Here is a 14,916-nt window from a genome sequence, read left to right as displayed (position 1 = left end):
TTAAAGTTCAACAAAGTAATAGAAAAGAGTATGACTTAGATTCCGTCTTTCCGAGACCGGAATCTAGTCACGATCTCGACTTAGACATCCGAAATGGATCTAAGCCGGATCAATGCCTAATGTTCCCTTCCCGGGAACGCGTCCTCGCAGTCACTCCCCTCCAGTGACTTACCTCACTTACCTGCCAGACGTCCGGTCAGCCCGTCGACCCATCTGGACTTCTCGCCAAGCGTCCGGTCAGCCCGTCGACCCGCTTGGACTTCTCGCCAGCTATCCGGTCAGCCCGTTGACCTAGCTGGACTTCACGCCAAGCGTCCGGTCAGCCCGTCGACCCGCTTGGACTTCTCGCCAGCTATCCGGTCAGCCCGTCGACCTAGCTGGACTTCGTGCCAGACATCCGGTCAGCCCGTCGACCTGTCTGGACTTCTCCTGCACACTCGATCAAAGTGTCAGACAGCAACAAAACTAACTTGACCTATTTGTCATTCATCAAAACCTGGGTTAGATCGTTAGTGCTACCCGCACCAACAATCTCCCCCTTTTTGATGGAATGACAACTTGGTTAAGTTAGTGAAAGAACGAAAAAGCTAGGTACATTGGTTTTACAGTTAGTTTCAGTGTTTTCAATTTGGTTTATCTAACTTAACCACCTAACTCTCCCCCTTTGGCATTCATCAAAAAACAAGGGTAAACAATCATAGTGTAGAGTTTCTGTAAAAATAATCACAGCTAATCTTGAAGAAATCTGAGTTTGGTTTAAGAAAACAATTTTTAAATCCAAGTAAAAAAATCAAGTTGACTTGGGGGAGACAAGTTGAATTTTGAAAACTATAAATTTAAAGTTTTATCTTCTCAAGCGTGAAAATTTTAAATTAGGTTTTTCAACTTTTCAAAAGGTAAATTTTTCTTTTCAGGTTTGAGTAACATTTACTTTTAAGAGGTAAAATTTTTAATTTCAATCTTTCAAAACAAAGCAAAAGTTAAACTAGTAAGATTAAATTTGCCAAAATAATTTTTAAGGCTAATTTGATAAAGGCTAAATTTGAAAAGTTTAATTTTCAATAGTCAACATTTTAAATTAGGTTTGAAAATTAGGTGGGATTAAACTTTCAAGTTTTTCAAACACTAAGTTAAATTTAACTGTTTTTGTAAATTAATGTTCAAACATAAGCTAGTTTTTAAAAAGCATTTGTCAAACACATAAAATTTTGATTAATTTCTCCCCCTGAACTTGACACTTAAAATTAAACAGCTGTCTAACCAATTAGGTACTGACTGACTACCAGAAGATAGTAGCTTTCACTTGGTTAGTCAGATTAAGGTGATTATAAACAGTCAGTGTATGACTTGACTGATGATCTTAATCTGATTACTGTCTGATTTATATTTAACGTCCAGACTTATGCTGATGCACTGAAATAAGCATCTTAAGTCCAGACAGTTGGCCTATGCATCTCACCCCTTTCTATGTTTGTCAAACACAAGCAAGGTAAGCCTAAGGTGTTGGTGAGATGCTCAAAAACTAGTCCTATGGGTACATGCTTTCTAAGGATTTAAAACTAGTCTAAGGCCAAAACTGTTTTTGAAAATCTAAAAATGGAAAGTTTTGAAAACAAACAAGTTTAACCTATAATTTGATAAAACCATTTTTGAAAGTATTTTTGAAAGATCCTAGTCTATTAAGCACATCCCTAATTTTCGCCGTAAGTTGCTAAATTCACTTTCAGGGAGTGGTTTTGTAAAAATGTCAGCTAAATTTGATTTGGACTCAATGTACTTGAGTTCAATATCACCTTTAGTAACATGATCCCTGATGAAGTGGTGCTTAATTTCAATATGTTTGGTTCTTGAATGATGCACAGGATTCTTGGTTAAGTTAATTGAACTTATATTGTCAATTAATACTTTTACATTTGTGATATTTAAGTTGAAATCTTTTAGAGTATGCATTATCCATAATAATTGTGCAACACATTCGCCTATAGCTATGTATTTTGACTCAGTTGTAGATTGAGCAACACAATGTTGCTTTCTACTAAACCAGCTAACAAGTGATGAACCTAATAATTGGCATCCACCACTTGTGCTTTTGCGGTCTAATTTGCATCCAGTATAATCTGAGTCAGAATACCCTATTAGTTCAAAATTATTTGTCCTAGGAAACCAGATTCCTACATTTGTTGTTCCTTTAAGATATCTAAAAATTCTTTTAACTTGTGTCAAATGGGATTCCTTAGCACAAGTTTGGTATCTAGCACACATACTAACTGCAAATAAGATATCAGTAAGTACAGTAGGCTACCTATTGCACTTCTATAATGTTTTAAATCAATTGGTTTTCCATTTGGGTCACTGTCTAGGATTGTGTTTACTGCCATCGGTGTTTTTATTTCTTTTGTATTTTCCATTCCGAATTTTTTAAGTAATTCTTTAGTGTATTTATGTTGATAAATATAATTTCCTTCATTTGTTTGTTTGATTTGTAATCCTAAGAAATAGGTTAATTTTCCCACTAAGCTCATTTCAAATTCCTTTTCCATTAGATTAATAAATTCTTCTAAAAATTCTGAATTTGTTGAGCCAAATATTATATCATCTACGTATATTTGTGCAATAAATATATCTGTATTTAATGATTTAACAAACAAGGTTGGGTCAATTTGACCTTGTTTGAATCCTTTAGATGTTAAGTAAGATGTTAGCCTCTCATACCATGCCCTGGGTGCTTGTTTAAGTCCATATAGTGCTTTCTTTAATTTAAAAACATAATCAGGGTGTTCTAGACTTTCAAAACCAGGAGGCTAACCTACATAAACTTCTTCTTTAATTAGTCCATTGAGATAGGCAGACTTACCATCCATTTGGTATAGTTTGAATCCCTTATGGGTTGCACAACTTAGTAACATTCTAATGGATTCTAATCTGGCTACTGGGGCATATGTTTCATCATAGTCAAGTCCTTCAACTTGACTAAATCCTTTGGCAACCAGCCTAGCCTTATTTCTAGTAATTTCCCCAGTTTCACTTAGTTTGTTTCTGAATACCCATTTTGTTTCTATTATTTTCTTATTCTTAGGTGGTGGGACTAGGTCCCAAACCTCATTACGCTCAAATTGGGCTAGTTCTTCTTGCATAGCTATAATCCAATCTGGGTCTAGTAGGGATTCGTCCACAGTTTTGGGTTCAATTTTTGAAATTAATGAAATTTGACTTAGGTTTCTAAAAGATGATCTGGTTTGAACTCTTAAGTCTGGGTCACCGATTATTTGATCAGTTGGATGATTTGGGTTAACCCTTATTGTTCTAGGAGGTTGACTCTCTTGATGTTGTTCCTCTTCTTCATGACTTAGAGTTTGGTTGGTTTCTGGAACAAACTCAGGTGTTTGTGTAGGTTCTATGTCTTGTTTAGTTTCTTCAAATTTTACATTAGTAGTTTCTTCAATTTTTAAGGTAACCTTATTGTAAATTCTGTAGCCTCTACTATTTAGGGAATATCCTACAAAAATTCCATTTTCAATTTTAGAGGTGAATTTTCCTAAGTGTTCTCTTGTATTTAAGATAAAGACTGGGCACCCAAATACTTTAAAATATTTTATATTTGGTTGTTTATTATAAAACATTTCAAAGAACGTTTTGTTATGAGTTTTATTTATTGTTGTTCTGTTCTGTACTAACGGCTTCTGCCCAAAAGTATTTAGGTAGGTTATACTCATTTAACATTGTTCTAGAAGCTTCAAGTAAGGTTCTATTTTTTCTTTCTACAATTCCATTTTGTTGGGGGGTTTTAGGGCATGAGAACTCATGATGGTAACCGTTTTCTAGACAAAAACTGTTAAAGTTGTGATTTTTAAATTCTCCCCCGTTGTCACTTCTAATTCTTTTAATTTTAATATCTTTTTCGTTTTCAATCTGTTTGCAAAAATTTGTAAAAATTTCAAAAGTTTCATCTTTATGTTTTAAGAATTTTACCCAAGTAAACCTAGAATAATCGTCTATAATTACTAAACAATATAAGTTTCCATTTATAGATTTGACTCCATGGGAGTCAAAAAGGTCTAAATGTAGAAGTTCTAATATTGAGTTAGTTTGTGGTTGATTTGTTTGTTTGTGAGTTGATTTAGTTTGTTTGCCTTGTTGACAAGCATTACATATGGTTGAATCTAAGTTAGGTAATTTTGGTAAGCCTTTTACAAGTCCATTTAGTTTACTTATATTTCTAAAGTTGGTGTGAGACATCCTCCTATGCCATAACCAAGTTTCTTCTTTTTGTGTTAAATAACACTTAATGGAGAAAGTGGTTAAGTTGATGGCGTAGATGTTGTCTTTTCTAAAACCTTTTAGGCTTATGGTAGGATTATCTAGATGTTTGATTAAACATTCTGTGGATAGAAATTTAACCTTATACCTAGTATCACACAATTGACTTATACTTAGAAGATTATACTTAAAATTTTCAACAAGTAAAATATTTGTAATTATAAAGTCTAATTTTAATTCAATATTACCTATACCAATTACCTTGAGTTTGCCGTTGTTTCCAAAGGCAACTGTTCCTAGGCTTTTGTAAGTGAGTTGAGTGAAATTGGTGTGATCTCCAGTCATATGTTTGGAGCAACCACTGTCCAAAATCCACTTGGTTTCCTACAGTAAGTAGGATTTAAAGTTAGTCTTTTGAGCATGCATTATTTAAGTTTGAAATTAATTTTTAAGTTTTTAAAATTAACATTTTGAAATTAATTTTTTAAGTTTAAAATTGAAATTAATTTTTTAAGTTTTAAAATTTTGAAATTAATTTTTTAAGTTTAAAAATAAAATTTTGAAATTAATTTTTTTAAGTTTAAAATTAAAATTTTGAAATTTTTTAAGTTTAAAATTAAAATTTGAAATTAATTTTTAAGTTTAAAATTTTGAAATTAATTTTTTTTAAGTTTAAAATTAAATTTTGAAATTAAATTTTTAAGTTTAAAAATAAAATTTTGAAATTAATTTTTTAAGTTTAAAATTAAAATTTTGAAATTAATTTTTTAAGTTTAAAAATAAAATTTTGAAATTAATTTTTTAAGTTTAAAAATAAAATTTTGAAATTAATTTTTTAAGTTTAAAATTAAATTTTGAAATTAATTTTTTAAGTTTAAAAATAAAATTTTGAAATTAAATTTTTTAAGTTTAAAAATAAAATTTTGAAATTAATTTTTTAAGTTTAAAATTAAAATTTTGAAATTAATTTTTTAAGTTTAAACCTTATTCATCTCACCCGATCTATATTATCAATCAGGGAATCCTATGATTTTGTGAGATGAAATTAGATTTTTAATTATGGAGTTTTGGTTTAACGTGTGTTAGATTCAGATTTAGTTTTGGTTTCCACAAATAGGCATTCTTCGGATAAACTTCTAAGCTTGGTGAGTCACATGGACATCATTAGAATTAACCAATCTTTCGAGGTTTTCCGAATAGTCCTATCCACGGAACTTAGTACTAAATCTTGGTCTAACTGGTTAGGATTCATTTAAGGGTAGCTTCGGTCAGTTCCACTTGGCCAAATGCACCAGATCGAAGCCATATCTTTCTAGACATGCGATGCCCAAGCTTCCCTAACGTACTATCATCCAAAAACTTCTCCAGTACCATGATTCAAGTTAAACTTGGTCTCTAATTCTAATTACCCTGCCGGGTTAGTTAGTTTTGGGTTACCCTGTCGGGTAAGTTAGTTTTGGAGGTGCCAGCTATTCTGGAGCCTCCCCCTGAATTATTGGCCATTAATTTAAATTTTGATTTTAGGCTTGTGTCGATTCTTTTTATAGTTATGGTTAACTTGGTGATAATTTTGTTGATTTTTAAACTGTTTAGATTTTGAATTTGATTTAGGTTTGTATTTTGGATTTTGGTTTGGTTTATTCAATTTTATATAATGTATTTTTTCTTTAGGTATATAATATTGATTAAGTCCTACTTGTGTGGTCAGACACGCTTTCGGAACCCAAGCTAGATTGGTTGACTTGTATTGGGTTATTAATGATTTGAAGGTTTTATTTGAATTCGACTTATATCCTAGTCCGGTTTTATTATAACATGCTTTTTGATTATTTAGGATTAAGTCTAAATTTTTTGATCTTGTTGTGAATTTTTCTAACATCTCCTTTAAATTGTTTATTTCATTTTTTAATGATAAATTCTCCTCCTCAAGTGTTAGATCTTGAGTTGGATTCGAATTTTTTAATTGTTCCTTGAGGTTTTGATTTTCCTCAAGAAGTGATTTGTTTTCATTTTCTACTTTAGTTAATTTACTATTTAAACAGGAGATGATTCTAAAAAATTTATTGTTTAAATTAAAATATACCTCATTCGAGCCTTCGGAAACGAGTACGGACTCGTGGCTTGTTTCGGGTTCAGACCCGTCTTCATCTTCCGGGCCATCAGTGCGAGGTGGCTCTGATGTTTCTGCTCTTCTTCCTCCGATTCGTCCGAGGAGTCGTCCCACGTTGCTTTGAGTGCCTTCTTTTTGGTTGGCTTTGGTTTGTCGAACTTCAGTTTTGGGCATTCATTCTTGTAGTGTCCCTTTTTATTGCAGCCGTAGCAAGTCACGTTCTTTTGTTCTGAGGGAGAGCTGATCTTTTGAAGGTCCTTTTTGCTGAAGCTCCTTTTTCTCCTGGTGAACATTTTTCTTACCAAGTTCACCAGGTGTTCTTCGTCTTCAGAGTCTTGGTCGGATTCTTCTTCAAATTCAGGCTTGCTTTTCTTTTCTTTGGAGGAACCTGCAAATAGAGCTATACCTTTCTCGGCTCCAGCATTAGTTTGTTCGTGTAATTCTAATTCACAGAAAAGCTCATCTAATTTTAATTTAGAAAGATTCTTAGAAATTTTGTAGGCATCCACTATTGATGCCCACAAACTATTACGTGGAAAGGCGTTTAATGCGTACCTTATTAAGTCTCTATTTTCCATCTGGTGGCCTATCGCATGAAGCCCGTTGAGGATGTCCTTGATCCTCGCATGGAGCTGATTCGCTGTTTCTCCTTCCTGCATTTTTATGTTAAAAATTTTATTTAAAAGCAGGTCTCGTTTTGTTACCTTAGCGTCGCTCGTTCCCTCGTGCAGCTCGATCAATTTGTCCCACAGTTCTTTAGCGTTTTTGTGTGGACCGACTCTGTTTAGTTCTTCTCTTGTTAGTCCGCACTGTAGAGTGTTGATCGCTTTATTTTCTGTTGATGCTTTTTTCTTCAGATCTGCTGTCCAGTCTTCAGGATCCACTAGATTCCCGGAGTTGTCCACTGGAATTTTGTAGGGTCTCGTAATGCTCATCCACTGGTCGAAGTCTGTTTTGAGGTAGACCTCCATGCGCTTCTTCCAGTACGGAAAGTCATCCCCGTTGAAGAGTGGAGGTCGCACTGTGCTGAATCCTTCTTGTTGGGACATTCTGTGCACTGGTAAATAACCAAAAAAAATCCCAAGACTTGGTCTTGGATTAGTAGTGCGGGAAGAGAAAAATAGTAGAAAAATCTAGATTGGTGTTGCACCAATTTAGCTCAAAAATAATAAAAAAATGATAAACCAGTTTGGAGTTTGAGTGTAAAACCGAAAAAGGAAAAAAAATTTCACCCCCAGTCTGATTGGTGGTTGCACCAAATCAGAGCGGTACCTGCTCTGATACCACTTGTAGGACCGTTAGATTCGATAGAGGGGGGGGTGAATATCGATTCGAAAACTTAGAGTATACCCGCAGCGGAAAAGTAAAATAGACACAAATGTTTTTTACTTCGTTCGGAGCTTGTGACGACTCCTACTCGAAGGCCCGTGGTCCTTGACCACTTTCGTTGGGCAATCACTAACAAGTCGAAATATGATTACAGAATGAATACAGGAAATGCTAGTGAAAATAACGCAATACCGACAAGGAAATTAAATAAAAATCGAAGGAGCACTTTGTCGGAGCGTTGTTGGCGTCGCACTGAATGTCGAGCAGCAAGACCAGCAGTAGAAGAGTTCTCAGATTGATTGATTCTGAAGCTCCTGTCTGGGGCTTCTTTTATATGCTGTTCCGGGCGCCTGGATCCCTTCCGGGCGCCTGGAATGTGACGTAGCTGCTCAAACCGAGATGCTCCACGTGGCGATGCGCAATCAGGATAAAGTTTGCCTCCCGGGCACCCGGATCCCTTCCGGGCGCCCGGACCTCCGGGCGCCTGGATTCCTTCCGGGCGCCCGGACCCTGTTTTCCCGCAGAATCCGTCCTGCACGACAAACGTTAGTCCGGAGGCAAATATATATCCTGTAAAACATATTGTTAGCACAATTAAAGTTCAACAAAGTAATAGAAAAGAGTATGACTTAGATTCCGTCTTTTCGAGACCGGAATCTAGTCACGATCTCGACTTAGACATCCGAAATGGATCTAAGCCGGATCGATGCCTAATGTTCCCTTCCCGGGAACGCGTCCTCGCAGTCACTCCCCTCCAGTGACTTACCTCACTTACCTGCCAGACGTCCGGTCAGCCCGTCGACCCATCTGGACTTCTCGCCAAGCGTCCGGTCAGCCCGTCGACCCGCTTGGACTTCTCGCCAGCTATCCGGTCAGCCCGTTGACCTAGCTGGACTTCACGCCAAGCGTCCGGTCAGCCCGTCGACCCGCTTGGACTTCTCGCCAGCTATCCGGTCAGCCCGTCGACCTAGCTGGACTTCGTGCCAGACATCCGGTCAGCCCGTCGACCTGTCTGGACTTCTCCTGCACACTCGATCAAAGTGTCAGACAGCAACAAAACTAACTTGACCTATTTGTCATTCATCAAAACCTGGGTTAGACCGTTAGTGCTACCCGCACCAACAGTAACCCTAGGTGGAGAAAAACCCTAAGGGGTGGTAACTTTAGGTCCTAGGGGTGGTAACCCTAGGCAGAAAGTCTAGTCGGTCTGGAGGATCGGACTGGCATCAGGTATGCTCTCCTGAGTGAAGAAGGTGAGGACGTGTTCCCCGAGGAGGGAACAGTAGGCGTCGGGTTGACCTAAGGTTTCCAATTGAAAATTTGAACTCAGAACCGGACAGTCCGGTGACTGCCATACATTTATTTTTATGCTATTATTATGTGTTAACTTTGTTTAGCAGGATATGTTATTGTTTTGTCGACTAGCATGTTTTGCAGGGTCAAAAGAGCAAAGTTTACCTTGGGTGAATAGTACCCGAGGCACCCTCATGGAGCTTGGAGGCGCCTCGGGTGCAAAAGATCAGAGGTGCGCACAGTGGAGCTGGAGGCGCCCTTATCGAGACTTGAGGTGCCTCGAATAGCCTTGAAGGCGCCCTCAAGGAGCATGGAGGTGCCTTTAAATGGATGAGCGAAGAAGGAGTCTGGGCTTATCTACGCGCGGATGACTCGACGATTGGAGGCGCCCTCAAGGAGATTGAGGGCACCCTCAACATGCATTATAAGGACATCTCCACCAGCACTTTGGAGTAACATTTTCCCAAGCAATCCTTCTTCCGTGTGCTGCTCAAGAGACGTTCCAGAAGTGTTGTAGCAACACCCCAAAGACCCATAGCTTTAATTTCGGTATTTCTGTTGTCGATATAATTTAGTTATTGTTGTACTTATTTCATACTTGTAACTTTGCGATATTATAGTTGTTGCCCAAAGTAAATGCTCAACGAGCGTGGACCTTGGAGTAGGAATCGCCCTAGGCTCCGAACCAAGTAAATCTTAGAGTTCTCTATGTGTGTGTGTGTGTTTTTATTTTAATTTCCGTTGCTTAACTCGATACGTTTTCAAATCCGAAAATTGTGAAAGCCACGAGCGCTATTCACCCCCCTCTAGAGCTTTTCAATCCAACAATTGGTATCAGAGCGGGGTCGCTTTGATTTGGTACCACCACTAGTCAAGCACATTTTCATGGTGTATTTCAATTTTTAGAAGTCAATCGGAATAGGTATTCTTTTCGCCTTCCAATCCAATTTTTTTTCGTAATCGAATTTTTCCCTCAAAGTCGGTGCAACACCACTCGAGATCGTATTTTATTTTTCTTTTAAACCTCAATACTAATCCAGGATCAAGTCCTGGGATGAGTTTTTCGATTTTTCATTACGTAATTGATTTCGCTTTCAATGGCTCTCCAAGAAGGCTATAGCATTGCCCGCCCATTGCTCTTCACCGGAAATGACTTCGGTTACTAGAAGAGTCGGATGGAGTCATACCTTCAAAATAACTTCGAGGTCTGGATGATCATTGATACGGGTTATGGAGAATGGACCCATTTTCTAGTAAAGGAGGAAGGAAAACTAGTCGAGCAGCAATGCTCGTATAAGTGTGGCAGGCCGAGACAGGCCGAGCAAAACCAACCGGTCGAGTAGAAGAAACATTTAGCCCCACAGCAGACAAGGCACAGTATGCTCGGCAGGTGAAGACCGACCGAGCGAAAGAGACCGACCGAGTATCTAGGTTCGGCAGGCCGGGACAGGTCGAGCAAGAACAATCGGTCAAGTAGAAGAAACATTTAGCCCCACAGTAGACAAGGCATAGTATGCTAGGCAGGTGAAGACCGATCGAGCGAAAGAGACCGACCGAGTATCTAAGTTCGGCAGGTCGGGACAGGTTGAGCAGGAACAGCCGGTCAAGTAGAAGAAACATTTAGCCCCACAGCAGACAAGGCACAGTATGCTCGACAGGTGAAGACCGACTGAGCGAAAGAGACCGACTAAGTATCTAGATTCGGTAGGCCGGGACAGGCCGAGCAGGAACAACCGGTCGAGCAGAAGAAGAATTTAGCCCCACAATAGACAAGGCACTGTATGCTCGGCAGGTGGAGACCGACTGAGCGAAAGAGGCCGACCGAGTCTTACACCGTTTAACTTCTCATAAACTCTGGCACATAAATCATATGGAAATACTTTGTGATTATACGAGGGCTTAACTAATTTGGTGGAAAATGTCTTCTAGAAGCTTATACAGGTTTGCTAAATGACAAAGAAGGTACATCTGGGGTACGATAAAGATTCCTTAAACTATTTTCACAAGTGGTGCTTACGCCATCTCATAACCAACTTCAACAAATCGGGGTTCACCTCATGACTGTGGAGGTCAAGTGAGGTGGTATAAAAAGGGGAATCCTCTCCACTGGCCAGGTATGCAATCATTCTTATACAACTCAAACCCTAACGGAGTTTCCGGTTGTTCATTGTCTTCTCTTTCTATTCTCGTCGAAAAACTAACTTGAGCGTCGGAGGGCCTAGCGAGGGATTCCCACCCCAGTCTTAGGTCACTAATGGTTTGTTGGTTGGTCGGTCGGTGTGCAGGAAGGTAGAGCTATTCACCAGAGTTTTGGATCTGCAATTATTCCTCATCATCCTCTTCCTCGGGCTCCTCGTCAGATCTGCTTTGGTTTTCTCAGATTTGTGGAGATTCATCCACTGAGGTTGTCACGTCCTATTCACCGAAGGAGCACTTTGCTACGTTGGACCTCTCGCTGCTCATTGTCTTCTCTTTCTATTCTCGCTGAAAAACTAACTTGAGCGTCGGAGGGCCTGGCCAGGGATTCCCACCCCGGTCTTAGGTCACTAACGCTTTGTTGGTTGGTCAGTCAGTGTGCAGGAAGGTAGAGCTATTCATCGAAGTTTTGGATCTGCGATTTATTCCTCATCATCCTCCTCCTCGGGCTCCTCTTCTGATCTGCTTTGGTTTTCTCAGAACTGTGGAGATTCATCCACTGAGGTTGTCACGTCCTATTCACTGAAGGAGCATTGTTCTATGTTGGACCTCTCACTGCTCATCTTCCCCAGGGTCGTCGTCAGGCATCACCCCAGCTATCCTTCTCGCCGATCTCAAACAGGATCAATCATACAAACCGATCTTGAACTTCCACTCGACGACTCTGGAAAATCGGTATCATGCGTGAACTGGGATGCAAGCATAATCAAGAAAGTAGAAGTAAACGCCAAACCAACCTGTACACTTCAGTGTGGCCTAACCAAGGAGGAGCTGAACCACGTCGGCCCATTCTCGAGTGGCAAAGAACTGTGGCAAAAGCTGATCGAGTTGCACGAGGACATGTTTGACACTAAGGTAAGTAAGAGGGATATAATTATCAATAAATTATATAATATAAAATTGTAGGAAGGTGAGATGGCTAGCTAGCTCCATGCCTGGGTACAAGATCTACTCAACGGATTCTACACAATCGGACAGAAAGTGGAGAACCGCGACATCCTAAGGTATGCCCTAAACGTCTTTCCAAGGAACACCTTGTAGGAATACATGGTAGATGCTTACAAGGTTTCTAAGAACTTATCTTCAATTAAATTAGATGAACTATTTGTTGAATTTAAATTGCATGAACAAGTTAACGCACAATTGACTGAGAAGGGTATAGCTTTGATTGTAGGTACAAGCAGATCACGCGAATCAAAACCAAGACGCAGAACCAAACTGGAGTCAGAAGAAGAACCAGACTCGGATGATGATGACGACGAACTCACAGCCGAACTTGTCAACTTGGTGAGGATACTCTATAAAAAGAAGAAGGGCTTCAACAAGAAGGACATTAAAAAGGTGATCCAGTCCAAGGAAGCCCAACCAAAGGTGAAATTCGAAGTAACATGCTACGGCTACAACCAAAAGGGGCATATCAAAGCCAACTTTCCGAACCAGAAAGATATGAAGAAACAAAGAAAGAAGAAGGCTCTGAAGGTGACCTGGGACGAATCTTGCTCAGAAGAGTCCAACGATGAAGAGCTCAAACAGACGAGTTTTCTTGCAATGACGGCCCGAGATCAAATTAACAAATCTGGAAGTGAGGATGAATCGAAAGCTGAGCCCGAGAGAAGCCACGGATCCGTATTTGTTTCCGAAGGGCCCAACCTCTCTGTAAGTACTTTTCGGTTGTACAATTTAATTAATTATTTGATGCACAAATTAGATAAATCTAATGTTTGGATCAAGTCACTTCTAAAGGAGGTAACAACCCTTAAAGAAGTAACTAACTCTGAATCCTTGACTGACTCAATTCAGACTTGAACCTTAACTCAAGTCTAAAAGCTTGTGGAAGAGAACTCCAGCCTGAAAATTCAAGACAAGGATTTGATGATTGCATTGGAACGATTTACATTGGGATCCAAGAATCTTGACTTGATTCTCGGAAAATAGAAAGTCGTATACAATCAATCCAGACTAGGATTTAGAACTAAAAGAAAATAGCAGTCTTATCTATCACTTGTTAACAGACCAAATAGAAAGGAAGTCCAAGCATGGGTACCTAAGTCCAACTTGGGCAATCAAGTTGGACTTGATCAATATTGGGTCCCCAAGGATCAAGTTCATTACCTTGATAGACCATATTGAGGCTATGATCTAGGGGGAGCCAATAGGAAAACTATCCTTATTAATAATTAGAATTATTTGATGATTGTTTTTTCTTTTCTTTATGCATGCTTAGATTAGGCTAGATTAATGACCTAGGCATAATTTACACTTGATTACTTAAACTTATGGATTTCAAAAAGAAAATTAAATACATAATTTCTTTGAAAGGCTCTGTCTAGAAGTGGTGGATGATCTCATACCCAAGAAGGCCTAGTGTCTCGCCACAGCCTAGGAGCCAATCTTTGAAATGTGTATTTAATTAACTAATTGGAAAACCTAAGTCTAACTCAAATATAAATTAATCCTTAGAAATAATCTAAATTAAAGATAACAATCTCACAAAACTACTTAAGATTTCCTGATTGATAACTTAGAATCGGGTGAGATGGATCTAGGATGAATTTAGTCAAAATTAACTAACTTAACCAATCTAATTTAACCTAATCAAAATTGATCAACTTTGTAATAAATTAATTAACTTAACTACTTAATTAACTTAATCTAATTAATTAACTTAACTACTTAATTAAATTAATCTAATTAATTAACTTAACTACTTAATTAAATTAATCTAATTAATTAACTTAATCTAATTAATTAACTTAATTAATTTAATCAAAATTAACATAAATTAAATATAACTTAATTTCTTAACTCAATTAAATCTATCTAATAAACTAAGCATAATTTAATGTCTTAACAATCTTAATTAAATTAAACTCAATACTAAAAAAGAAAAAAAAAACATCGACAAGGCGCCGCAAAGTGCCTCTTGAAGGCGCCTCCAATACAAAGGAGGTGCCCTCGAGAGCGTCAGGAAACTTCCCGCCGAACCTGTTTAAGGTGCCTCCCACCGACACTGAGGCGCCTCCCACACCACCTTCAGGGCACCTTCAAAGGCTTTGAAGGCGCCCTCAACTCATAATTTTTCAGCGAATAGAAACCTTTTTGTTCGTTATTCTCACGCCTTCCTCACGCTAAATCTCGATGATTTCTCCCCACCGAGGGACCTTCAACCCAAAGTCTCTTCCCGTTAAGCCTCACAATGCCGCCTAGGTATACCCCAATCCATCCTAAATATTTCTATATACTTTTATTGTACGTTTTTGTTGTTATATCCATGTTCGGTTAAAAATTAGGAAACGACGCAATGTTACGTCCACTTCTGGCAGTGCCCCGTTTGCCAATGCTAGATTCTCCACTAAGCGACATATGGTTGATTTCATTGAGCATACATATTCTATAATCAAATGTAGATATTTGAATAGACAGTTTTTTACTAGTTATAGTCAGCCTGTGGTCCAAATGATTGAGCACTTTCAGCTTAATAAGCTAGTTTACTGCAGTAATGCAATAAATCAGAACTTATGTGCTCAATTCTATAACAACCTGGAAAGGGTTGATGACTTTACCTATTCCACCAGAGTTGGTGGAAAGGATTTTCAGCTTACCCCCTCCTTATTATGTACTAATCTAGATCTTAGACCCTCTACATGTCCATTTTTGTGTTACCCTAGTAGGGATTTGCCATTTGACGAGCCCTACTCCCACATTACATTGGATACACTCCATATGTATTT

The sequence above is a fragment of the Zingiber officinale genome, chromosome 5A, assembly GCF_018446385.1.
Source record: "Zingiber officinale cultivar Zhangliang chromosome 5A, Zo_v1.1, whole genome shotgun sequence".
NCBI lineage: Eukaryota > Viridiplantae > Streptophyta > Magnoliopsida > Zingiberales > Zingiberaceae > Zingiber > Zingiber officinale.
The sequence above is the reverse complement of the archived record's forward strand: the minus strand, read 5'-3'. Positions refer to the sequence as shown.